The following is a 17,465-nucleotide window of genomic DNA, read 5'->3' as shown; positions in this document are numbered from 1 at the left end:
GGCAGACAGAATGAGATAAATATACAGACAGACACACAGACAGGCAGACAGAATGAGATAAATATACAGACAGACACACAGACAGGCAGACAGAATGAGATAAATATACAGACAGACACACAGACAGGCAGACAGAATGAGATAAATATACAGACAGACACACAGACAGGCAGACAGAATGAGATAAATATACAGACAGACACACAGACAGGCAGACAGAATGAGATAAATATACAGACAGACACACAGACAGGCAGACAGAATGAGATAAATATACAGACAGACACACAGACAGGCAGACAGAATGAGATAAATATACAGACAGACACACAGACAGGCAGACAGAATGAGATAAATATACAGACAGACACACAGACAGGCAGACAGAATGAGATAAATATACAGACAGACACACAGACAGGCAGACAGAATGAGATAAATATACAGACAGACACACAGACAGGCAGACAGAATGAGATAAATATACAGACAGACACACAGACAGGCAGACAGAATGAGATAAATATACAGACAGACACACAGACAGGCAGACAGAATGAGATAAATATACAGACAGACACACAGACAGGCAGACAGAATGAGATAAATATACAGACAGACACACAGACAGGCAGACAGAATGAGATAAATATACAGACAGACACACAGACAGGCAGACAGAATGAGATAAATATACAGACAGACACACAGACAGGCAGACAGAATGAGATAAATATACAGACAGACACACAGACAGGCAGACAGAATGAGATAAATATACAGACAGACACACAGACAGGCAGACAGAATGAGATAAATATACAGACAGACACACAGACAGGCAGACAGAATGAGATAAATATACAGACAGACACACAGACAGGCAGACAGAATGAGATAAATATACAGACAGACACACAGACAGGCAGACAGAATGAGATAAATATACAGACAGACACACAGACAGGCAGACAGAATGAGATAAATATACAGACAGACACACAGACAGGCAGACAGAATGAGATAAATATACAGACAGACACACAGACAGGCAGACAGAATGAGATAAATATACAGACAGACACACAGACAGGCAGACAGAATGAGATAAATATACAGACAGACACACAGACAGGCAGACAGAATGAGATAAATATACAGACAGACACACAGACAGGCAGACAGAATGAGATAAATATACAGACAGACACACAGACAGGCAGACAGAATGAGATAAATATACAGACAGACACACAGACAGGCAGACAGAATGAGATAAATATACAGACAGACACACAGACAGGCAGACAGAATGAGATAAATATACAGACAGACACACAGACAGGCAGACAGAATGAGATAAATATACAGACAGACACACAGACAGGCAGACAGAATGAGATAAATATACAGACAGACACACAGACAGGCAGACAGAATGAGATAAATATACAGACAGACACACAGACAGGCAGACAGAATGAGATAAATATACAGACAGACACACAGACAGGCAGACAGAATGAGATAAATATACAGACAGACACACAGACAGGCAGACAGAATGAGATAAATATACAGACAGACACACAGACAGGTAGACAGAATGAGATATATATACAGACAAGCAGACAGAATGAGATAAATATACAGACAGACACACAGACAGGCAGACAGAATGAGATATTTAGAGAAAGACGAATGATCGTATAGATACATCAACTAATATTCATCTTTAACATGTAATGGATAGAGGGAATAGATAACAACAATGCACCCATGGGCGAGGAGGAATCGAACCCCGTGGCAAAATGGTATACGAATAAACAATCCAATGTCGAGATTCTCCTTTCGTAGTCACAAAGAAAACAACCTCCCCCTGCAATGGCTGACGTACGACCTGGAAAAAGGGGAGGGAGAGAGAAAGAGAAAGGAAGCGCATAGATAAACTCCCCCACATTGCCTCGTCCCAACCCCACACAACTCCCCGTGTTATGAAAAGTCACATCGGAAGACACCAGAGGCACCGCCATGATAATATTACAGCGGGTAGCAAGCTGAGGCTCCTTTCATACAGGTGCTGTGTGTGTGTGGGAGAGAGAGGCATCTATCTATTTCACCCCCGGAGCTACATGGGTGGTAGGTCAACACATGCACCCCTGCGTCGCCCCTCCAACCAGCCGACCACGATACGACCCCAAGAGGTTACAGGTCACTCCATGTGTTCGTGATTAAGGAGCCGCCGTGCTCACTACCTTCATACACACACACACACACACACACACACACGTCTGTTATATTTCTCTCTTGTGTCTCCCCTGATGATGTGATTATTACACGAAAGTGCACTTGGGAACTTTTCGTGTTTCATTTTCCCCGTGGACTCATAGGAATATCTTGATCACGCGCCAAATTGTGATCCTTTCCAACATATATATATATATATATATATATATATATATATATATATATATATATATATATATATATATATATATATATATAAATTATTTTTCATTTTTCTATTTTGCTTTGTCGCTGTCTCCAAAGGCCATTCATGTCCACGATGCATCTACTACAACGAAGGCAAGTGACACGTGCTCCTCACACAGTCTTACACAAATATCACTACGTTTTGTGACCTACGGTGCCAACCGGTGGACTTGGCCAGCTTGCTGAGTACTGCAGTAACCTCATAAGAATATAAGGGACTCCTGGGGCGGGAAGATATGGTAAGGAGATACGGTGCGTGTGTGTGTGTGTGTGTGTGTGTGTGTGTGTGTGTTATTTACGTCGATGCATACTTGTGTGTTTGTTTATATTTGCGTGTATACATGTGTCTCTTTCTACGCCCTGCCAAAAGAAATTAATTGACCATATTTGTTGTTACTGTTGTGCTTATTCATCGCCGCCTTATTCGCATCATAAACAAGAGAAGTGAGAGTGAACTATGCGCAACACTAATCTTTACAGAAACAGTTATGTAAATAAAGACGTAATTACAAACACATCATCACTATAAGTGATCCGTTGACATATCTTTCTTGTCGTTTCGAATACATTTGCATACAGATCCAGTCCACGGTTGTGCGTCAGGCTGACAATGTAACAAACTTCATGTTAACAAGAGTCTGTGGTGTTTAGTACGACTCAAAGCTAAGTGATAATGTAAGATAAGGTGATGATGACAAAGTGATTATCACAAGGTAATTATGACAATGTAATTATGACTGTAATTATGCCAAGGTAATTATGACAATGTAATCATGGCAAGGTAATTATGACAATGTAATTATGACAAGGTAATTATAACTGTGATTATGACAAGGTAATCATGACAATGCAATCATGACAAGATAATTATGACAATGTTATCGTGACAATGTAATTATGACAAAGTAATTATGACAAGGTAATTATGACAATGTAATTATGACAAGGTAATTATGACAAGACAATTATAACAATGTAATCATGACAATGTAATCATGACAAGGTAATTATGACAATGTAATCATGACAAGGTAATTATGACAATGTAATCATGACAAGGTAATTATGACAATGTAATTATGACAAGGTAATTATGACAAGACAATTATAACAATGTAATCATGACAATGTAATCATGACAAGGTAATTATGACAATGTAATCATGACAAGGTAATCATGACTGTAATCATGACAAGGTAATCATGACACTGTTTTTGTTGGTTATCGTTATCAAGAGTTGAGGGGAAATCTTAAGTTTCAAGTCTATTTACGAAGAGCAAAGCATCAGTTCGAAGAGTTTCAAGATTCTTTCAGTAACGCTGGAAGCCATCTTGGAGAACGACCTCTCGCTGTGGAGACGGGGGCCATATCACCAAACAATCCTCGTTCGTAAGGGTAAGTTTCCCTACGTGAGGTAAGAGAATACGAACTCTACAGCTCGTGCTGGTAGCAGTGTCTTGGCACCCAGCCGCCGGGTCCTGGGCTGGATGCCAGAGGACCTTGTCCCTCCAGAAGTCGACTTCGCTAAAATTCTATTGCCTAGAGAGATGAGACCTTCTTGTTCCTCGAAGGTTTTTGAAATAATTCCATCTATTTGATAGATTATTTCCCTCCGCTTCTCTCTCTCTCTCTCTCTCTCTCTCTCTCTCTCTCTCTCTCTCTCTCTCTCTCTCTCTCTCTCTTGCTCTGAGTCTTTCTTATACATGAACTACATTCGAAAAAGAAATGACTTCAAGATTCAATATATCTTTCGTTAATTGAAACATAACGAAATTCAGGAGTTTAACATTATATACGAGAATGAATTTGTTTACGAATGCCATTGACGATGCGGAGGTCAGAACTCACTCTTTCTGAAGTGAACTGTAATTTACTAAAGACTTTTGACTTTTGGGGCGAGGATATGGGGAGGGTAGGTGGTCTTCTCCAGGTAGCAGAAGACCCGATAGGGTCTTTGACGAGGTTATCAGCTAGAGGGACAGTAAATGGTATCCCACATTCTAATCCATATAGATGGAGGTACGATAAATGAGACAAAAGGCTCCTCCCCTCCCACCACTATAGATGAAGACGGGATAGTAAGGCAAAAGATGGAAGGGGGGAAAAATCAAGGAGTGTGATGCATGTCTTGGGCCTCAATGTTCCACTCGCTTTTGGAGAGTGCGAAGCTGTTCCTTCAGGAGTGATTTGGACACCATCACTTACCTTCAGGAGTGAGGTTTCCCTGCAGGAGAGACACGTCCATATAGGAATGCATTCATTCCTATTGGAGGAACGCCTCACTTCAGGCAAGACATGGGAGAGAGGGAATGAAGCACGTATCATTATTTTGATATTGTGTTCATCATCTTCCTACCTCTAATGTGGTTTCGTCTACCATCAGAATTTTTGCTTTCTAATCAGTCTGTGGTAATAACAGGATTCGAACCTGGGCTACGAGGTATACAAAACTAAGTCTAACCACTCTGCCATCCACGTTCTCTAAAGAAGGATGCTTTATAGGTATATTCCCTTAAACACCCTTTCAAATGCTTACCACTCCTCCCCTTTCCTACCATGGAAACCTAACCTCTTTTCCATGTCGACCCATTTTAAGTTTTCATAGCATTACTACCACCTCACCCAAAGAATATATCAGCTTGTGGATGGCTAAGAGGTTATCCAAACCAGAGAACTAAGGGAAACAGAGAGAAACCAGGGAGTCAGTGAATATAGGATACATAACAGCATATGACTAAAAACACTTATAGACTAACCAAAGACTTGGGAGAGCTGCTGCCTCCTCCTATGGCATTACAACATATATGTTTTAACACCCATGGCGAAGTTACGATGGCTTCACACACCCAAGAGGCAAAATGCTTTTGGAGAAATCATGGTCGGGAGCCTCCACTTTAACACTCATCTCACTCGGGGTTTTTATATGATGTTAATGTTAATCAAAAGCATTCTTGAATGAGGTTACTTTGGTGTGAGAGGTTATTAAAGAGGCACTACAAAAGTCTGATGCCTTTATGACTATGGGTTGCCTCTGGAGTTTGCTTGATTTGTTAGACTCCCGAACCATGGGTTCGACACCTTCTTCCCCACCCCTGCTCGAAGCCATGATGCATAGGTTATGGGCCACAGAGCTCCCGTGATACGTGAGGATCACCGATGTGGAGAGAGAGAGAGAGAGAGAGAGAGAGAGAGAGAGAGAGAGAGAGAGAGAGAGAGAGAGAGAGAGAGACAGACAGACAGAGAGAGACGACATCTCGCACTTTGGCTCCTGGTATGTACCAGTCTCGCGACAATGCCAACGCCACACAGGTCCTTTTCCTTTCTCAACCATTGTGTTAACACTTGAGGAATGTCGTGTTCAGCCAATCTCCTGAGAGTTCCAGGTAGGTATGCCAATTTATAATCAACATTTCCTCCCCCATCCTCCTACCTCGAAGGAAAAAAAGAGAGAAAAAAGAAAAAGAAAATTCTATTTGCTCACAATCCCATGAATGGCAATATCTGACGAATGGCTGCACACACACACACATACACACACACACACACACACACACACACACACACACACACCGCTTCACAACGATAAATACCACCCAATATTGACGAATCACAAGCAAGATTTGTCGTTAAATTGTCCGTGAATAATTTTCCCTTTGGGGTGTGTGGGTTGTGGGTGGCTTGGTCCATACGCCGTTACAGCTCCTTGAGAAAAGCAGATAGCCACACACGTCCCCCAAGCCTTCTCTATTTACCACCCCTACCACGCCACAGTACAACTAACCTCTTGCCTTTACAGCCACCACAATACATATGTTCCCCCACAACGCGTCGTGAATCATTGGACATATTCCTTCGCTCTTTACACCCATGGCCATTACACGGGGCCAGAAAGGAGGAGATGGCCAAGGGAGTTACGTCAAGGGGAAGGCGTCTCATACCCTTGCCTCACGCATTTAGAAGGGATATATCTCTCACCCCGTATCCTTCCTACCTCCCACAGCAAAATGGTCTCTTCTCTTTTACTCGCTCCTACACACACACACACACACACACACACACACACACACACACACAGACCACCCCTTCATAATGGTATATAGCATACTATCGTCCACCTGACTCTGGTAATAGATGGCTGGCCAGCATGACAGCCAGTCAACTGTAAACCTGCTGATCGAGGAAGCTGTTGGTATCCGCCACTTCTGTGTCATCACATAATAAAGATGGCAGATTACTGCGCTGCAGAATGACACTGGTGGATAATGACCGGAAAAATGATATAATCGTCTCATAATGTTTTTAATGAAAGGAAACAAAGGTTTCAACATTATCTAATCTCTCTCTCTCTCTCTCTCTCTCTCTCTCTCTCTCTCTCTCTCTCTCTCTCTCTCTGTCCCCATCCGCGAATTTTCTCTTTATGCTCGTCCGCCGTTTCCTGCTTTCCTAGCGAGGTGGCGCCGGGAACGGACGAAGCAAGCAACGGTTTCAATTTGGAAAAAAAAAAGATAAATGCTCACGTCCACTCATTAGCTTGTTCATGTGTGATGCAAGGACGACAGAAGCCCACCTATCAACACTCATGATCCTTTGACCCGTTCCGTGGTTCTTTTCTCGTGGCTCTCTCTCTCTCTCTCTCTCTCTCTCTCTCTCTCTCTCTCTCTCTCTCTCTCTCTCTCACGCCTCGCCAAAACGGCGTCTCATCATCTGCGATGGAACCTCCAGCAGGAGGAGTCTGCCAACACCATGTACACCTTTGGTGAGGCTCCATTATCGTCAGATGAAGAAATGGAAATCAAAGTTACGTCTTTTTTTTTTACCCCTCATAAGAAGTCCAAAATGATCCTCCATCTGATTGTAGCGCAGAGCCATGGAAGACCTCATAGTGGATACGGACCATCGTTTGCCCACACTTACAGAGTGGTTACCACACCCTTCCACACCACCTCCGCCACACTCTCCTTCACTCCTAGGGGGCGGCTACCACACCCTCCCACACCAACACCACCACCACTTCCTCCTTCATTCCCAAGGGGCGGCTACCACACCCTCCCGCACCGCCACCACTCCCTCCTTCACTCCTAAGGATCGGCTACCATACCCTCCCACACCATCACCACTCCCTCCCTTCCTGGCTACCATACAGCCACCACACCCTCTTTCTTTCTGGCCACCATATCCTCCCTCACCACTACCTTTCCCTCTCTCCTTCGCCACCACACCGTGAACGGCGGAACAGCTTTGTTTAGTGGTATAACTACTCAACCCAACCATTTTCTCTTTCCCTACCTCTCATATTGCCGGAACAACCTTCCCGTTCAGTAATAGTATATTTTCACTTAGATATAACACTCTAATAGCCAGCTATTTGTATCTGCCAAGGTATTCCATGAATCATTGGTAGCTATATAAGGGGATTAGTTACTGTACGTCAAGTAATTTCCTCTACGTGTCTACAGACGTACTAAAGACAGAACCTCCTTTCTATTATATATATATATATATATATATATATATATATATATATATATATATATATATATATATATATATATACATATATATATATATATATATATATATATATATATATATATATATATATATATATATATATATATATATATATATATATTTCACGCCTCTGTAAGCACTTTCTCGTGTCTAAGTACATATGGCTAAACGTACTCCCTCGATCACTTGCCTTTATTTCCTGGAATTCTACTATCACCACACGGGACAAAATTCTCGCAACGAGTTCTGGTTCATTGCCTTTACATGTATCTTCATCATTTTGCTTCTTCCTGTATTCATCCCTCTCTTGATAACCTCGATCCTCTTCTTTTTTTTTTTGACTCCTTCCACACACCCACTTCTACAGCCTCCTCTTCCGCTATGAACCTACGTATTGATCAACGTCTTTTTCTGAGTTCAGACATGTGTGAATACAGCGGAAAACTTTTAATGTACTTCTCTATGTATCGTAAAGAACTTGGCTTAATGTTGGTGGGAATCACGACAAAATTCATCACAAAGAAGTACAAAAGGAATTCAGACACCAACAAACCATGGGGTGACTTCGAGGCTGTCTGTGGTAGTGGAGGATAATCAGAAACCTACAGATTTGTATGGCAAAAGCTGGAAGGCATAGGGATAATTCTCAGGGAAAAAAACGTGTAAGTTGCCAATGTGTTTGAGGCGGAGCAAGTAATGTCCAGTCGTGGAAACGAAATGTTGATCAAGTCTGTTTTTTTTTTGAACTTATCTATAGTGCTATAGTAACTACTGTAGGTGATTAATTATTCCCTATGTTAAGAAATCCTGTTGGAGAAATGAAGCTTAGCCTCATTCGAGATAAGACGTTTGCCAACGAGATTGTAGCCCTCACTACGAGTGCAGGCAGAGGAATCAAGTCTTAAGTAACTTGACAGATCATGATTTCCAAAGCTTTATGATCCTCTAACGTCCTCCACTTGTCCCTCTTGACAACCCCACTCCACTATCTGGTCCTCCACCTTCCCTATGTGTCCTCCTTGACAACCCCACTCCACTATCTGGTCCTCCACCTTCCCTATGTGTCTTCCTTGACAACCCCACTCCACTATCTAGTCCTCCACCTACCCTATGTGTCCTCATCGACAACCCCACTCCACTATCTGGTCCTCCACCTTCCCTATGTGTCCTCCTTGACAGCCCCACTCCACTATCTGGTCCTCCACCTTTCTCCATAAGTCCCTCTCGACCACGTCACTTCCTTACATTGTCCTTCGCCCATTTCCTTATTATAACCCTCAGTAGCCTCACTCCTCTTCCTCCTAATTTGCTATCCTCCTCCTCCTCCTCCTCCTCCTCCTCCTCCTCCTCTTTCCCTCCCTCTCTCCGTCCCTCCTTCACACTTTTCCTTTTTTTCTCCTTTTCACAGTCCGCCCCAACTGACCTCGACTTCCCTCCTCCCTCACGGCCAAAGACTCAGCCTCCTAAGTGTCTCCTGAACCCTCATTCTTTCCATCCAATTTTTTTTCTTCTTCTCTTCTCCCGTAGGCCGCTAGTTTCCTGCCGACCCAAGGAACCTTTTTTTTTCCTCTCTTCCTTGAAAGATGAGAGACAACTTCCGGCCATCTTTGAATATATATACAAAAAAAAAGGGAGACAAATGTGTCGAATGACAGAGCCCCCATTAAATGATACATGACGACGTGTCTCACGGAGAGGAGACATCTCCCAGTGCCCCATTCATGGGCTGAACATGAATGAGGGGAGGGCCTCGGGTAGCTTCACTACCATCCCCTCCTCCTCTAATATACATCCCCCTCCTCCTCCTCCCTCCTCCCTCTCCAACCCCTCCCTTCCTCTCCCTCTCCCTCTCTCTCTCTCTCTCCCCCTCTCTCTCCTCAACGCCCCCCATTCCCTCCCTCGTCCCTGACCAACACCTGTGTGGGAGAGTTATGGCCTCATCGCGTGCTGGCAACACCTGCACACTAACCCGTGTTTTGTCGTCAAAAGGCCACACAACAGGTGATGCATCACGGTGCTAACATCTGTGTGGGTGTGGGTGTAGGAGAGGCTGCCACCAGCCTTCCTCAACACCACCTTCACTATAGAGATCGGGTGATTACCAGTGTGCATATGCCATTACCGACACCACTGTGTGATTACATACATCACTATGTGGGCTAATCTATGCATAATTATATATATATATATATATATATATATATATATATATATATATATATATATATATATATATATATATATATATCATACAAACCTCCAACAGCCATGATCAAACCTGGGACCCCTGTGCAACAGGCGGGAGCGCATTCATATGCACTTTGTTCGCATATATATATATATATATATATATATATATATATATATATATAGGCAGCCATCAACCAGTGAGGTTCTATATCTAACGCCAGCTTGGGTATCGGGAAAACAAAGCATTGAGTCTCCATCCTTCAGTGGCTGTCAACTTGCATTCCTTTAACCCATAGTTGTTGCTGTCTCTTCTTTCCCCTCTCCTTCCTCCTCGTCCCACACGCGGGCTGCTGTCATTCAGTCCAGAAACGTACAGTCCATCTGATCACATAACACTTGATAACAAGCAACCTTACACGCCAATCGTGAACGCCCCCTTGAGTCAATACAGTGATATAAAGCTAACCAGACAGGTAAATGAAGCCTGGACGTTCATCTGCTGCAGCACCTATCAAGTTATGCAAAGAGTTCTGCCTTCTGGGCTAACCAAACCCCAAGGGCTTCAGCATCAGTGGAATCTCCCTGAGGGTGTAGCGGGTTAGTAGTGTCCTTGACCGTGACGCATTCAACGGGGCCGCCCAGGGCCGAGCGCATAGGTTCGAATCCTGGTTGCGGCAGTCTGTCCACAGTCAACCCAGCTGTTCATCCATCCCTAAGGGTTGGTCGATAAAAAGGGTACCTAGTTCGGGCTAGTATATATATATATATATATATATATATATATATATATATATATATATATATATATATATATATATATATTCTTTTTCTTTCAAACTATTTGCCGTTTCCCGCATTAGCGAGGTAGCGTTAAGAACAGAGGACTGGGCCATTGAGGGAATACCCTCACCTGGCCCAATTCTCTGTTCCTTCCTTTGGAAAATTAAAAAAAAACGAGAGGGGAGGATTTCCAGCCCCCCGCTCCCTCCCCTTGTCGTCTCAGATAACATAAGAATGAAAGCTTCCTTGAAAAAAATAAAGATATCTCACTTCTCTCTAATACGGTTCTCAAGACACACACACAATATCTTAAGAGAGTTACGCTGACTCCTACCACCTCTCTCCCCATCTTACTTTACAAGTTCCTCAAAAGTGTGTCGCGATACTTGAGAATCTTCTATGACCATCCACTGTCTGTTTAGCTGGCCGCATTTCGTCTACATCACCGGATAAAGACGCAAGACCTATGTCCCTCGCACTTCGTTCACTCCACCGCAGGTTTTCAGGCTACAGGACCAAAAATAACATCATCATCAACACACCTATCAGGTCTTAGTCTGTGCGCGACAGTATTTCGTCTCGTGGTTGGCAGGTGTATCTCCTTCATCGCCTTCAAGTTGTTCGCCCTCCTGCCTCCTCACCTGCAGCGTCCCCTAGCTTTGCTTGCCATGATAACGTTCTCGACTTCCACACATTTTTCAACGCTCCCAGAACTTTCGCCCCCTCCCCCACCCTATGATTCAGTTCCGCTTCCATGGTTCATCCGCTGCCAAATCCCCTCCCAGATATCTAAAGCACTTCACTTCCTCCAGTTTTTCTCCATTCAAACTTACCTCCCAATTGTGCTTCCTTATCCTTATAGATGATGTCTTATTAAGGCACCTGCTCAGTGGAAGTGTTCACAGCTTTTTGGACCCGACTTTAGTGATCTCCAGAACACTCTTAAAACCTGCAGGACTAGATCGCCGCCAACCACGTCAACCTCGACTAAACCAAAGCTTCTTCATGCGTTATCAGCCTCACTCCCAACCAAGACCCAAACCCTATTGTCTCACTAGACCTCAGCCCCACTCCAGGTCATCCAGTCCGTTAAGCTTTTCTGGGAAGTTCACCGAGCAGGAAGGAACACGTCAGTACCATCATCAGTGCCTCCAGCTACCTCTCTATGATCATAATAGACCAATTTGGACAGCTCGTACTTCAACACAAAGACACCCATACACGTCCTTCATTCTTCACAATGCACACCCATGCCTCTAGCGCCAAACATTCACCCTCATCCACCGCACAACAGGAGATACGAAAAAGAAATATGCGCACAAGCTCCCTCAAGATCATCCCCCGTCCGTCTTAAACCACATAACACGAACGGCTCATCAAACTGGCCTTCACCCATCTCTCACCGTCGAGCACCTTGACCTCACCAAGAAGTGTGGGAAGAAGCCACTAGTATACCACCCTCACCATCGTCTTCAGCGTCCAGAGAACCTCCCAAGATCTCCTGTAGGGGATGTATCCTACGATGTTTGTAAGTTATAAACGTATGAAAGCAATTCTAGATTAATGGCATCGCTCTTCGCGATAGCTAAGGGTGGTTTATGTCTCCAGATGATTTGGAAGAGAAAAAGGGAAGCGGGTGGGTACCCATTGTCGTTTTCTTGATATCTAAGATCACTATTTCGTGGATAACGAGCGAGTGAATTATCTTGCCGAGTTATCACGAATTGTATGATGTTATCATCGGCACAGTTCTTATAATTACCCTCTGTTGATAATGATAATGATAAATGATAAATGATAATAATTATGACAATAATGATAATGATAATAATGGTAATAATGATAATGATAATGATAACTATAATAATACTAATAATGATAGTGATTATAATAATGATAATAATAATAATAATAATGATAATGATAATAATAATGATAATAATGATTATGATAATAATAATGATGATAATGATTATGATAATAATAATGATAATACTAATACTAATGATAATAATAATGATAATGATAATTATGATAATGATAATTACAATGACAATACCATTAATGATAACATTCACACCACTACTACTACAACTACCAATGTTTATGATGATGGCAATGATGATTATAGCATAATGTAACAAATGCTTACCATTATATTCATCAAAATAGATCGTAAAACGTAAGGTAGAATAACATTAATAACCTCAATTATACAAACAGATAAATAATTTCGTATATCCAAGAAATGAATGTATTTACCGTCTGCTAAATATCTTCACAGATTTATATATATACATTTTTTCTCCCCAGTGGAAATCTGATCACGGATTTAATGCATGGGTCATCTATCGATGGGTTATCTATCGATGGTGGGAAAAGAAAATCTCTTTTCGTTGATCCGAGAGAGAGAGAGAGAGAGAGAGAGAGAGAGAGAGAGAGAGAGAGAGAGAGAGAGAGAGAGAGAGAGGAATGTTCCAAGTCCATTAGGATGGATTCGATGCCGGGGTGGTGGGTACAACACACACACACACACACACACACACACACTGTCGCCTTATCCTTAGGGCCCATCACGGCCATGGAACGCGTCGGGCCCCACATCGCACCGCCCATCGCCTCCACAACATCGCTGCACGCACGTGCGTGTAGTGTGGGGTCTTCAAACACCACCATACCACTCCACGTCGCACGCAAAACCAACCCCCCCAAAAAATATATACGCACACGGAGAAGTCCTTTGTCTATTCAAAACCTACACACAACAGCTCAGGAATACGATTAGCAGCATACAACTTAACGTGAATGTATTCCGTAATAGATCGTATTTCTATTGTCTATTAATCCTGGTCACCTATTTCGATAGACAGTTCTCATAAGATAACCCTTAACTCCATATAAGAACACATCGTCATCCTCATCTTAAATACCATATAAATATTTCTTAAATTATATAAATCCTAAAAGAAAAATCCTAAAAATAACATCATTGATAACGTAAAGGAATGACAATAGATGCGGGAACTGCTCCCCCAGCCTGGTAACACTGCCCGAGATCCAATTAAACGGAATCTAATCCGATAAGACTGAGGCCACTCTGGATCTGGAGTGAACTGGATCCTTAGCGGGATAGAATCGACTGTCACGTCGCTCGCGCAGATCCTCGTCTGTCTCGGGAAAAGGACAAAAAAGATTTATCGCTCATCACCTCTTGGGAACCCCAACGGCTGTGTGTGTGTGTGTGTGTGTGTGTGTGTGTGTGTGTGTGTGTGTGTGTGTGTATGTGTGTGTGTGTGTGTGTGATGCAAACATCAACGCCCAGTGTTGTGTTGCTTCCCACGTCTGTGGAACACAAATTCCAGTCTTATTTCTATCCTTAAAAACACAGGAAAGAGAATCAAATTCTCTGTATTGTCATAAGAAACATTTCTTTCCCCCCCCCTCTCTCTCTCTCTCTCTCTCTCTCTCTCTCTCTCTCTCTCTCTCTCTCTCTCTGCTTTCCTTTCTTGATACTTCATTCTCCTGTTCTCATTCTTTTGTCATTCTGATGAATATCTCTTTAAAGATGACGATTATCAATATCTTACGTGACCCAGATATGAAATCATCACTTGCCTCCTCTTTCATAACTAAATGCATATTGATACAACCATCGGGTTTCTATGCTTCTGTGAAAAATAGATATACCAGTGATGAATAGACACCAATGGAGGAAAAAAAAAAAAGAAACCAGTGGTAAAAAGATACGAGTGGAAAATGGATACAGAGAAACACATAGATACAAAGACATGGACACAGATACCTTCTGTATCGAATGACGACCATCCCAGGAAAGTGATACAAAAACTGTTACATTTGAGGGAAATACCTGGAGGTGGGTCCTAGAAACGAGCCATCAGAGAGGAGGAGGAGGAGGAGGAGGAGGAGAGGAGGGAGAGAGAGGAGAGGAGAGGGAGACAGAGGGAGAGAGCCATCGCTTCTTGCTTTCACCGCTCGAGTATGACCGCACGGGAGGAGGCCCAGCCGAAGCTAGCGGTCGCAAAAGACGCTCCTCTCCTGCACGCTCGCGGCTTCTTTTAACCTCGAGAAAAGAGACTAGAATGCTGTCGGGCGTGTGTGACTCCCAGAGTGTGAAGAGTACCCTACTGATAACAGTGATATACTGGTGATAATTCCTGTACCCATATCTTGAGACACCACTTGGATAAACCGCGTGGTGTGTGTGAGGGAGGCCCGGGCGGCCACCCCGTGAGCAAGCCACTTCGATCTGTCCGCCTCCAGGATGCTCCTCAAAAAGAATTCCCTTGTGGGCCCCCCGATCGCACCCCCTCGATCTCCACATTTGTTTACTGTGTGATAACCCACACAGCCCTCCCCTCCCACACCTCACTATCTCAACAAGTGATGGGTTAGCGATACAAAACACCGCTTCTACCATGAACTATTCTAAATCTGGAAGAAAAAGAGAGAAAAAAAAAAGATGAAGTCACTCGACCGCGCATTTAAAAAGACTGAGGCGCATCGAAAGGCCAGAAAACTAATGATAACACACACACCACCACAAGGCGTCCGCGCGGGGAGGTTCAGCGAAGAGCTCGATGCCTTGGGCATATGTGTAGGGATTTCTATAAGTCACCTTTGCCAGTCCCTTACAGCCATAAAAAAAGATCAATAATTCTCGCGTACAAAAGCTTCGTTCGCCTGCGTTTTTACAGCGTTAGTTCAGCCGAGCGGAGAACCTGGGACGCGCAGGGACAAAGCCCAGAGCGCTCTACCCTGAGGTCCGGCTGCCACACCAACACCGCTGATATCACTTTATATCCACACTCCTTCCGCCGGATTACCTCCTTAAAGACTCCGCGACCCACGATCGTCAAGGTGCCGGGCACTTTGGGAAGAGGTGTGTGTGTGTGTGTGGTTAGTGCTGAGGAGAGGTTAGAGTGTGTGTGTGTGTGTGTGTGTGGTTAGTGCTGAGGAGAGGTTAGTGAGTGTGTGTGTGTGTGTGTGTGTGTGTGTGGTTAGTGCCGAGGAGAGGTTAGTGTGTGTGTGTGTGTGTGTGTGTGTGTGTGTGTGGTTAGTGCTGAGGAGAGGTTAGTGTGTGTGTGTGTGTGTGTGGTTAGTGCTGAGGGGAGGTTAGAGGATGTGTGTGTGTGTGTGTGTGTGTGTGTGTGTGTGTGTGTGTCTGTGTGTGTTTGTGTGTGTAGGCAGTACAGTGACGCGCGGGCATGATATATTATGAAGTGTTCCAGGTGGACATCCTTTCCTTTCATTGTATGTTGGATTCCACAGAGCCCGACGTCCAGCCTCCTCGACATCCTCAGGGAACTGGCCTTTGGATAGCACCAGGAGGAGGAGGAGGTCTAGGGCGCGGGAGGACGAAGGAAGGAAGGAAGGAAGAAGGAAGGAAGGAGACCCGTCTACCATTACACCTCGTTTTCCAAGAATGTTTTGTGCGTAGAAAATGTCACGTTAAAATGGAAAACGGGATTCGGTATAGATATGATGGTATGTTTAATGCATAGCTTAGATATAACAGTCTAGATAAATTGCAGCGTCTTAATGTATGTTTTTACATTAATACCTTTATACATTAATATCTTTATACATTAACACACTATAGTTTAGAGAGAATGGCATAATGAACTTTATAAGTAATATAGTATATAAAGACATCTTGTCTTCCAGATCAAAGTGTATCAAAAAATCTCAAAGAAGTTAAATAATACCAAAAGGGAAATCATAACTTTAGTGATTTCTAATTTTAAGACAAGTGACTTTACAAAATATTCTTAATGATCACTAAAACCGTCAACGTTGAATAATTACCAACAATCGAAATGAAAAAATATTTAGCAACATCTTTAAGTGTTCAAAATCAGTCTTCTAAGACCAGACACGCTCTTAATCCACGCATGGCTCTTCTTAAACTCCAGCTATCAGGAATATGTTGAACAAGTTGAAAATCACAGGAATATTTCAGTTACCCTTATCATATTATCAACAACCGTTGCGATATCTATTTCTTTCCCTACAACGCTAAGCTTTGGAACTCTTCACCTTCTAATTGATTGCCTAGTATCCATGAGCTGCGACGGTCCTTTCCCCCAATTTCTGTCTTCTAAATCCTGATTATCTCATAGCTTTAACCTTATTCACTATGTATAAAGTAGTCTGACGACCCTGAAAGATGAATACCAAGTTAATAATATTAATAAGCAGAAACCAGTTCATGTTTCGCAAGGGACTGATGATAAATGTAATAGTATTAGCTGATACTTAGTATCTATTTCATGGACAATAGACCCACAACCAGGCCAGGCCTTAACTGAAATACAAAGATGATTACGACAGTGAAAAATATAGGGACAATGGAACGTATCTGCGATCCTTGCACTGTATACACTGTTCTCCAGGAGATAGTGAAAAATAAAGAGACAATAGAACGTATTTGCGATCCTTCAGTGTATACACTGTTCTCCAGGAGATAGTG

This window comes from Panulirus ornatus, chromosome 69, assembly GCF_036320965.1.
Source record: "Panulirus ornatus isolate Po-2019 chromosome 69, ASM3632096v1, whole genome shotgun sequence".
Lineage (NCBI taxonomy): Eukaryota > Metazoa > Arthropoda > Malacostraca > Decapoda > Palinuridae > Panulirus > Panulirus ornatus.
The sequence above is the reverse complement of the archived record's forward strand: the minus strand, read 5'-3'. Positions refer to the sequence as shown.